The sequence below is a fragment of the Berghia stephanieae genome, chromosome 3 (assembly GCF_034508935.2).
Source record: "Berghia stephanieae isolate SIO BIC M18660-M18661 chromosome 3, UCSD_Bste_1.3, whole genome shotgun sequence".
NCBI lineage: Eukaryota > Metazoa > Mollusca > Gastropoda > Nudibranchia > Aeolidiidae > Berghia > Berghia stephanieae.
In genome coordinates this window covers 77,977,160-77,988,008 of record NC_088362.1, presented here as the reverse complement: position 1 = coordinate 77,988,008, position 10,849 = coordinate 77,977,160, and the positions used below count along the sequence as shown (strand labels likewise).

Here is a 10,849-nt window from a genome sequence, read left to right as displayed (position 1 = left end):
TTCGGCTTTTTCACTTTCCTTTCTTTTACGCCTCCTTCGGTATCTATTTATAACTAGCCAACACGACGAACATAGACAACTTATGGCTAAGGACCCTCCAACGATGAGAGCCAAATACATCACCGTCATTTGTTCTCCCGTTGATAGTTCTGTGGCTGGTGTTGTTTGTAATGGTGCTACAGTCATTGTTGTTGCGATAAGTGGTGATGTCGTTGTGGTCATTAACGTTGACATTATTATAGAGGTTGTTAATGGCATTGTTGTTGTTGTCATTATTGCTGTCGTCGTTGACAATGTCGTTGTGTTTATTGATGTCACTCTGCATAGGATATTCTTTGTTCTGCCATTGCATATGCCGTCTTCTAGTGTAAATCGCCCATTGCTTGGGGAATAATCTATGCTGTAACAGCAGATGGTGCAATTTTGATTAGGTTCTCCTGGAGACCAGTACGCTGGGGAGACTTCTTCCCCACCTGTAAAATAATATTTACCACTGTCTTCTGTCAAGTCTATCCATAGTTCCAAACTGTTGTAAATCCCCGAGGATTGTAAATAGTCCTCGAAATCCTGAAAATCGCTATTGGATGTAAATACTCCTAGCTGCACGCTCTGGTTTGAACACTCTATTGAGCAGTAAAGTTAGGTGCCCCAAACGTAAACAAAGGTCGAGAAGCACGTGGCAAACCACATGTTCCTGTCTTGACAGCTCACGTTCCAATGTAAATAATAGAAAAAAATAACCTTTAAAATTTGGCTGTTAGGTGGCAAAAGAAACACATATTCATAAATACTCGATCATGCATCAAATAATGTCTAGATATGGATATTTTATGGAACAAAAGGTAAAATTTTCTAAAATTTATCAAAAGTTACAGTCTATCTATTTTTAGACCAGAGCAAATTACTGCGCTGGTGTGAACAAAACGAGAATTATTCGGAGCCTGATTTTCATAATAATTTAGCCTTATATTATTATTTTTGCAACTGTTAGATTTTATGTAAACATATTTTCAATACTGAAAGTGTATTGCCTACAACTCAAACTACAAAATTGGGAGACCTATATTGTGCGTAAATTATTCCGGTCCCTAACGGAAATCACTAGCAACTTGTTATTGTTTACGTTTGGGGCAGCAAACTTTACTCTTCTATAGAAGAGTAAAGGAAGGTGCCCCATATGTAAACAATAACATTTGACGTCAAACGTGACCCAGATTTTTTTTATAAATGACCCGAACTATGCTGCAGTTGACCTTTAGTAATGTCATGCGCATCCAACCAACTTTTTGTTTACATGTTGCTAAGGCAGCAAACTGAAGCTGGTCGTGAATAAATTCCAGCTGTTTACTCCGAGCCTGAGATAGCTAGGGAGGCCACGATCATATTATTTATAGCCCAAATGCTCCTTTTATTTTGTAGGAAAACCATAATCATGGTTCCCCTCTTCCCGTAAACAAAACCATATCTATGTTCAGGGAAACTAAGATTGTTGCTTGTTTTTGGTTAAGGTGGACCGTACTTTTTTTTTTTTTTTTTACAGCGTATCAAATGATCAAAGTCAAAGCATACGGTCAATGCAATGAAGAGAGTAAATTCGAATCTATCTCCTATCTCTTCGCTCAGATGACCATTTTGAACAGAAGACTACTACTACGTACTTCTACTATAACTGCACTACCACTACTGTATTATAACCACTGATACCACAAAACTAGACTGAACTAACGGACCGTATGGCTCAGCGGTACGGTTTTCGTCTTGTCACAAAAGTCGAGCAATGCCAATGCTAAGTGTGATCAGTAATAGGATGGATGACTAATCGTGAAAAATTGTGGTCCCCGCGTTGTTTCCCTGGCTAAGGCACTTTACCGCTTACCCCACTCGATTGAATGAGTATCTGGCTACAGAAATGACGGGTAGTGACAGGTTTAGTACACAAGGGTCGCTTAACAGGCTGTATGACAAAGAAATATGGTTCCATACGGCTTGTTGAAGTGGGGGGGGGGGGGATAAATATGAAACATTGTGAAGCGCATTGCTCACGGCTATCTGAATCTGTTGAAATGCGCTGTATAAATATTCATATTTATGTACTTGGTCCAACTGTTACTATTTCTACTACTAGACCTCTACTACTAATATCATTATTAATAACAATAATAATATAATAATAATAATAATAATAATAATAATAATAATAATAATAATAATAATAATAATAGTTATTATTATTGTTGTTGTCAATATCATCGTTTAATGGTAAAAGTGTTAAAGATACTTGCAAAATGTTGGTGTTGTGTGTGTTGTAGCAATCGGCCTCCAGCGACGCAACTCTGTCTACAAGAGACGCACAAGACCGTGGCACTAAACATCCCTGGCATGCATTTAGTCATACAACATGAAAGCAACATTCACGGTAGCGTTAACTACATCAAAGTCAAAGACAAATCAATAGTGACATACAACCAGGACATGACAGTAAGTGAGGTGGAAATTCTCAGAATTGAAGGCAGACACTTCAATGTGATATCTGTCAACAAACCTCCACCAACGCCATTCAAGTGGCCAGTTACATCCACCACTAGTGAGAAACCAATGATTGTGATAGGTGACTTTAACAGCCACAGCACCAAATGGGGATACAATGAGAACAACGAAGATGTAGATACTGTTGAGGAATGGGCTGACCAATATAATCTGACACTCTTCTATGACGCATGAATCATCCTTTTCAAGCGCTCGCTGGAGAACAGGTTACAACCCAGACCCTGCATTTGTGTCTTCCAGCCATGTCAAAAACTGTCGGCAACCCCATACCAAAATCACAATCCGGACCAATCGCCATTGAGGTAGGATCAGTCATCTCTACGAGAACAAACAAATTACATGAACTGTGTTCGTGGACCTGGCAGCTGCCTATGACACAGTAAATCACAGGAAACTGCTCCTAAAGGTTGCAAGGGTAACTCGTAACACAAAAATAGTTGCAATAATAAAATCCCTTATGTCAAACTATCACTTTTTTGTGGAAATGGATGGGAAGAAAAGCAGATCACAAAAGAACGGACTCCCTCAAGGATCGGTAATTGCACCTATCCTTTTCAACGTTTATACCAATGACCAACCTCAGTTCGAGAACATCCAGGGGTTTCTATATGCTGATGATCTGTGTCTCGCGTCCCAGGCCTCTGATTTCAAGACCATTGAGGAGAGACTAACGGATGTCCTGGAGCCACTCTCTGAGCCCACATTTTAAAGAACTCACAAAATGCTAACCCAGGAAAAACTCAAGAGTGTGCTTTCCATATAAAGAGCCGCCAAGTCTAAAGAAAACAGGAAACTGAACATCTCCTGGAATGGGGACATATTGGAGAACAACACATTCCCCGTGTACCTCGGTGTTACCGTAAACCGCACAATGTCCTTTTCTCAGAACGCAAAGAAAACAAAAGCAAAGGTGGCCAAAAGAAACAACTTCCTAAGAAAAGAGAAGAAAAACTTACACGGGGAGCAGATCAGAAAACAGTCAGGACAACCATACTAGCCCTCTGCTATTCAACAGCCGAAAAGGTCTCACCAGTCTGAGTAAGATCCTGCCATGTCAAAATAACACCTGCCGGATCATTAGAGTAACTTGAAACCGACTGCAGTTCCAGTCCTCCATCGGCTGGCTGGCATTGCACCTCCCCACATTCGAAGAGCCACTGCTTCCAAAGCCCAGAAATATAAACAGAAAATGGACCCAAGGCACCCCCAACATGACCACAGCCCAATAAAAAGTAGACTGAAGTCGAGAAAGAGCTTCATGACGGAAGAAAGCATCAACCCTGACCATGCAGCTGTATACAGGATTTCCACACAGAGTGGGACAATCATGCAAATGAAGCTGTTGGAGATCCGAGAGAAGAACTGTCCTACGGAACCGAGCTCCCCAGGAATGAATTGGTAACACTGAACACAGCACGGGCAAAACTTGTGAGAACAACTGGTGGCATGAAAAAGTGGGGGCTGGCTGAGACTAGCTTGTGTACATGTGAATGCCCAGAGCAGACATCCTTAGAGAATGCCAGGATGGGCTCAGCTGCACTGACCATGACCTAAGAGTCTGCTCCCCAATGCTGTGGAGTGAGTTTGGTGTTGGTGCGACAAGCTATGATGATGATGACTTGCAAAATTAATAAGTCTTACACCTGGCAACATATAAAAAAAAAAGTAAGATGACAAAGATTAAGATTAGAATGTTAGGATGATGATCTTTTTAATATCAAAATACTTTTGTAACCCGGCATTGCTAACTTTCATGTGTAACCCAGAATGAAAAGTTATTACAAAAGACGAATGCAAGATATTTAGATAAATTGCTAGTCTATCATTGTGGTAGACGTAAATGTATTAAACTTACATATCCAATAACCTGTAGGTTAACAGAGAAGGAAGGGCGCACAAGTTCATTGTAATTTGAAATTGAGGAGTTGGAGTTGGAACAAAGTTGATTTGCATTGAGTCAGAATTCAATCAAGTCTTAGACTTAGATTGAAGAAAAAAGCCCAAAGAATCTTTCTTTAAAACAAGAAACAAAAAAAAAACCCCCAAAAAACCTACAGCGTGCACCAGAATGAATAAAACAGGACAGTCTTTAAACTGCATCAATGGAAATCACATCTTGCATACAAGACCTCTAGTGCTATTGTGAGGACTGGTTCTCAGTCTCACCCGTCCTGCCGTATCTGAGGGCCATAACACAACTTGTGAAATCGAAATAAATTAAAAGCAGATTATAAATTTATATCACTTTTATTGTCATTTCATTCATATTCATGTTATTCAAACTGAAAATCATTTTTAAAAATATAGATAAGATGTTTCTCCATTATAAAGGTATGCTTGTATTCTCATCCTGTGAAAGAGAAAGAAAAAAAATAAAGAAAATTGATAATTATTACTGAAACTGTGTAGTTCCATTTTTTTAAATCTGTGATTTAAGAGCCTTAGCAAAAGCTTTGATTAAGAAAGGTTCTGATATGCAACATCACATGGTCCCATCTATCAAATTCTACTACCATTACAAATCAGCTACATAAATAGATTCATCAGTACTCTTATCTTGTTGATAAATTAAATTATAAATATAGAAAAGGATATAATAAACTTTTAAAAATAATTAGAAAGTTAAATGGTAGACAAGATAAAGAGATATTTGCCTATTTCTTTTTAAATTTCTTATTCATAACCAAGGAAGCAGGTTTCTTTTGCTATATTCTTCTTGACTTCCCTATGTAAATGTTTCTTTCGAGTGTATAACAAGCTCACAGGGCATTTGTATAAAGAAACAGGAGCCAATACCATTAAAATGGAGATACCACTGCCAAAAATTACAACGGGATAGAAATGCATTGGTTTTAACGTGTATTAGACGCTGTCATTAGAAAAAAGTTTTTTAAAATCTTTACAAACTACAGTAAGCTGCTTTTAAAATTAAGAAACGCTCGAAAGCAAAATATGGTCCTGTTCTCTCAATCACCGCTCTCTAGTCTCTAGATTATACTTGGTAGGTCAATAAAGCTGAGAGGTTTTATGAAGAATATAGAATAAAAACATTAATTCCATTAAAAAAACATAGAAGGGTCCATAATGATATATGAGGAACTCTATAAGATACAGTAACAAATGAAAGCCATTTTGATAATCTTGAAGGATATGACTCAATGATGATGATGATGATAATAATAATAATAATGATACTTCCTGAATATAAATTGTTTAATTCCCATGGTATAGGCAGGCCAATGCTTCCAGAACAATTAAAGGAATGCAGAGACTCATTCTTGTTGTAATGTTATTTAGATCTGAAAAAAAAAGATAAGCATGGCATCCTAAACCATTTTCCCATGGTCCCATAAAAAGCAATATCATCTCACACAAAATCATAAAGTAAAATTCATATGGACCAACCAATGAATAAAAGTTATAATTATCTTATTTTATCAATTATTATCATTGGATTTATTTAACTTTATATTTATTATTATTAATTAAATGCCAATTTGAAATTAAGATAGCAATGTTTGAATGAATAACTGGATCTAACTCTACAAGTAAAATGTAAATGTGCAACTTATTCAGAGTTCATCAAGCACTTGTTACAGTCTGTTGCTTCATGTTACAGGAAAAACTCCAGTTCCATGAGCCTTATGACTCTAAAGGACCAATTATTTCAAAGTAAGATGAAATACCATTTATTGTTTAAAGAAAGTTATCAAGCACTATTTAAGGTCTGTTGCTTCATGTTACAGAAACAGGAATAACTCCAGTTCCATGAGCCTTATTACTCTAAAGAACCACTTATTTCAATGTAAGAAGAAATACCATTCAATGTTGAATATATAGACATGACCTATTTCTTAATGGTTTGCTTATATTCAATAAAAACATTAGAAAACATAATGGACCTGGAACTCAGATACCACTAGGTTGTTAAAACTAAAACCGTTGTGTCAGGTCTAATTTTATCAGAGATTTATGATCATGAAGGCAAGATTACATAACCAATGTCGATTAGCTTTTAAAAAATGGGCTTTTATTTACCTTCTGGTGAACTCATTTGATCAGTATTTCCTGTATTTAACTTTTTGATCACATAAGAAAAGTCTAATAAACATTGAATATTTTTTAATGCCTCTAGATTTCACTTTAAAGTCAAATAAAATATCTGATCACAAATAAAATTTTTGATAATTCGATCAATAGAGAGAGCTTTTCAAAATTGTTGGCTTATCATTCCTCAGGCAAAATTTAGATAAGACATCATGTCACATATCATGGTGTTTCCTATGAATTACAAAATCCTAAAAAGCTTCTTCTTCATAAAAAAACGTATGAAATAAAATTAGGTAATCTAAAGTAATCAGAGAGGTTTAGTTTTCATTTCAATCCAAGGTAAATCCGTAAAGAGTTGTGGGACCAGGCCCCACTTGATCATTACCCCCAAAATAGATTGAACTAACAGGGATGTGTATAGATAGTATGCAGATGACGTCACTCAGGCCTTTGTTATTGTTTTTGCCATCCGCGTTTGTGAGTTGTTCTCACTAAACTGTATTAACCAGACTATAAAAGTTCATGGTTACACAGAGTTTGTGTGTTGGTCCGTTATACTTCCGGATGGCAATGTTGTGAACTCCTTGGCCAACCGCATTCTATCTATAAGTATAAAACTGTAACAAAACCCACGACCCCCACAACACTCATACAAAAACTTAAACACAGTTTTTTTCATTTTCATTCCTCTTGAGCCAAGGGAAACTCGTTGCTCATTTTAGCTGCACAGATTCATTCAATCGCTCTCCCCCCCCCCCCCCCCCCCCTTTTTTTTTTTTAAATCTTTTTTTTTTTTTGGAGCGAGTCTATTCTTTTATCCTTTTTTGTTTGGCCTTGTTCCGTTTCTGAGCATGAATTTCTTAAAATTGTTTTTATTTTTTTTTTTAAATAAAAAAATATTGTTTTTTTTTTTTTTTCCTCTATCGGTCTGGGAATAACCAATTTTCGTTATTGGCAGACCCTGTCTGGGAATAATCATAGCGACGACGAAAATATCAGACCGCACTCCCTGCATTTTACAATTGTATGTTTTCTTTCACAGAGCTACCGACCAAATAAGGCGAAACGGCTTGGAAGATCCAAAACGTCATACATGTAGTTTGACACCTGCCAAATATCAAAGATGCGAGAAGGGGTTGAGTGGGACATTTTCTTTTCCCAGACATTCTCATTTTTTCACCCCTTCCTCCCTCTCTGCCATTCCTTATCCCATCGACTCTCAGCAAAAACAATAACAACAAGTCTTATGTGGCAAAAACGGCTACCAACTTAAATCCCTCAAACAACACAAGATATTGAAAATCGGTGGCAGAGACCCTTTGTCTTGTTCCTTTTCCAGTTCCAGTCATGAATAGATAATGAGAGAATGAAGACTGTTTCGAAATCTATTATTATTATCAGGTCAGGAAAGAGCGAGAGTCAATAAAATATGACAAGCGGTGAAAGCTACGCGCCACGAAAGATGAGGATTTAAAAAAACAACTTTTGTTGAGATTTCAACTACTGAGGAGGGGGGTGTCTGCTCTTTTTTTTGTTCCTTTCTGTTTTGTTTTTCGGTCAAGTTATGACTGACGCTGACACTGACACACGTTCTAGACTGTAAACGTTACCCATAAAATGTCATAAATTACGAAAAGTGTGTTCTCTCACAGAGTAGTATTCGAATCACTCACTGAATGAGCATGAAGCAGACATGAGTGAAGGAAACGTAAACTCTGTAAGTGAGAATCGGCGAGTGAAGCTGTACTGTAACTGTAACTGTAATTTGTAATGACTGACAGCAGTCAAATTGCGAAGTGAAATGAAAACAAATAAACAAAGCATTCTAAAATTATGCCGGTGAGACATCCAAAGTTAAATACCCGAACGCTATTATGGATTAACATTGAACTAAATCGTTTCCTTCTCTCAAAACCAATCGATACAAATTACAAACTCAAACACTGAAATTGGCATCTTACCTTTGCATGAGTTGGACTGCCATTCTTTTCTGGTGATTAGGAACTTTAGCAGCCGGACAACGTTGCGCACAAAACAGGTCTCCCGTTTTTGTCGTTCAAATTGTAGATAATACTCAGTCAGTTAAAAACAAATACGTACAAATAAAATAGTTATTTATTTAAATTCTTTGTATATGGCTAAATTATTCCGAAAACCAGATTTCAAATAGTTCTTGTTTTGTTCACACAAGCGCATTGATTTTGGAGAATGAGATTGACCGTGGTCTAAAAATAGACCGACAGTAATTTTTGATAAATTTTACGATTTGTTTAATAAAAAATCAATATTTAGATATTATTTGACGCGTGATCGAGTATTTATGAATATGTGTTTCTTTTGCCACATAACAGCCAAATTTTAAAGGTTATTTTTTTCTATAATTTACATTGGAACGTGAGCTGTCAAGACAGGAACATGTGGTCTGCCACGTGCTTCTAGACCTTGTTTACGTTTGGGGCACCTTCCTTTACTGTTCTATTGAAGCAGAATCACCTGAAATGGCGTAGTTGGAAATGAGGTATTCGATACCACCGGTTGTGGTGATTGTAGTCAACGACGCTGATACATGCTTCCCTCCCCATGCTAATAGGGCGTCTGAGAATGACATTGAAGAAAATTCAAAATCATTATTTTGAACAACAATATTAATTATATTTATGATTATAATAAATGTTAAAACATATGTTTTACGATCCGAAAAAGATTGATTGTTTTAAATTTTTTTAAGGTTAAAAATTAATTAAATGCATTTCCTTTAATTGGGCGTGGGTGATGGTATGAACTCACATGTTCTTATCTGTATTATTCATTTCAAATCTCTTCGCATTTCTGTAGATATTCTCTTTTATGTTTTTACATGAGAGAGTTAAAGCAACATTACACTTTACTTTTTAACAATAATAAAATAGTAATTTGAATGTTGTTTTTCTGTGTGTGCTGCTACAGATTGTAGTATTAAGTAGTTATGTTGGGTCAGAAACAATATTGAAAAAATAGATATCAAAATCATTGATTACGAAATCTTTAATCTTAAATGTTTTTGAATATTTCTACTGCATCTCCGTGCAAATTTTAAGATTTTTAGGATTTGGATGAAAAAGCCTTTACTACAGACACATTCCCTGGTTGTTTACAAAATAGATACATTGTCGCAATAAAGCTTCTTATTGGTTTAGATCGAGAATTTATAAAAAGAATATTTTACTTTCCATTTCTATTTGTCAAAATACAAGGACAAACACATGAATGGTCTAAGTCGATGTGTACTTATTTGCAGGTCTGACAACCCATATTGTTATATTGTCTCATTGTTGTATGTAATGGAAATACTCTCAAACCAACGCAAAATATTCTCCACACAACAATGTTAAATCGAGCCCATAATTGTCTCCAGTTATCAGACCTGCAAATATGTTCACATCGGTCTACGTTGATTTCAACTAAAATGTATTTCACACAATTCTACGATGGAAGATAACCTTATTTAGTCTACATTAATTATAATATGATCGAATCACTGGCTTATGCCTCTGTAATTCGCGCTTGAATAACGCGGAAGAAAATCGGTCCGCATTTAAACTATCACAAATTATCTTTTTGTATTATGTATTAATTAGCAGAAATATTAATTTCGTTGAGTCACTCGGTTTATGCTGGAAAAAATTAATTAAGGACCGGTAGAAGCAGATCTTCACAACTCCCCTCAGTTCACCGTCTTATTAATAAAGATCTGAAAAAAGTGTGCTGAAACAGTGGTAGACAAAGCAGAGAGAAAAATACAAGGAGAGAAACATCCAGAAAAAATTAGCCGCCTCCACTCCCCAGTCAGATTGATATTTTTGGGGTGTTTTTTTCTTATATTATTCCTTTGGACAAAGCAGAGAGAATAATATAAGAAAAAAAAACACAACCAGACACCCCAAAAAATCAGCTTGCCTTGATTGGGGAGTGAAGCGGCTAATTTTTTTTGGATGTTTCTCTCCTTGTATTTTCCCCTCTGCTTTGTCTGGCACTGTTTCATGCACACTTTTTCATGTCTTTATCTTCTTGTTAACACAAACTACTTACAAAGAGTCCAAGATACGGAGAAAGTGATATCTCTCTTCTTCAAGACTAGAAACCAATCCATTTTGTCACCCCTAATATTTTCAGTATAAGTATTCTCCAAATAATATTGTTCACACTTTGTAACTTCAAACCATTGCCCTCACAGGTGTACGGTATCTGATACAAGTTGTGAGCAACAAGGGAT

The 10,849-nt window shown here is 36.2% G+C and overlaps 1 protein-coding gene and 1 long non-coding RNA gene across 3 annotated transcripts in view; one reads left to right on the top strand and one right to left on the bottom strand.

Moving 5' to 3' along the window:
• LOC144968511 (uncharacterized) overlaps nt 1-10,849 on the top strand; it is a 28,491-nt gene that overhangs the window by 5,323 nt on the left and 12,319 nt on the right. The window lies entirely within an intron of this gene.
• On the bottom strand, nt 4,776-10,766 carry LOC144968514 (uncharacterized). Of its 2 annotated transcripts, XR_013644598.1 has the most exons (4): nt 10,666-10,766; nt 8,559-9,192; nt 5,743-5,846; nt 4,776-4,897 (listed from the first exon to the last, which is right to left on the bottom strand). It is a non-coding gene; the product is annotated as an uncharacterized LOC144968514 (long non-coding RNA). The 2 variants fall into 2 exon arrangements; XR_013644599.1 differs by lacking the exon at nt 5,743-5,846.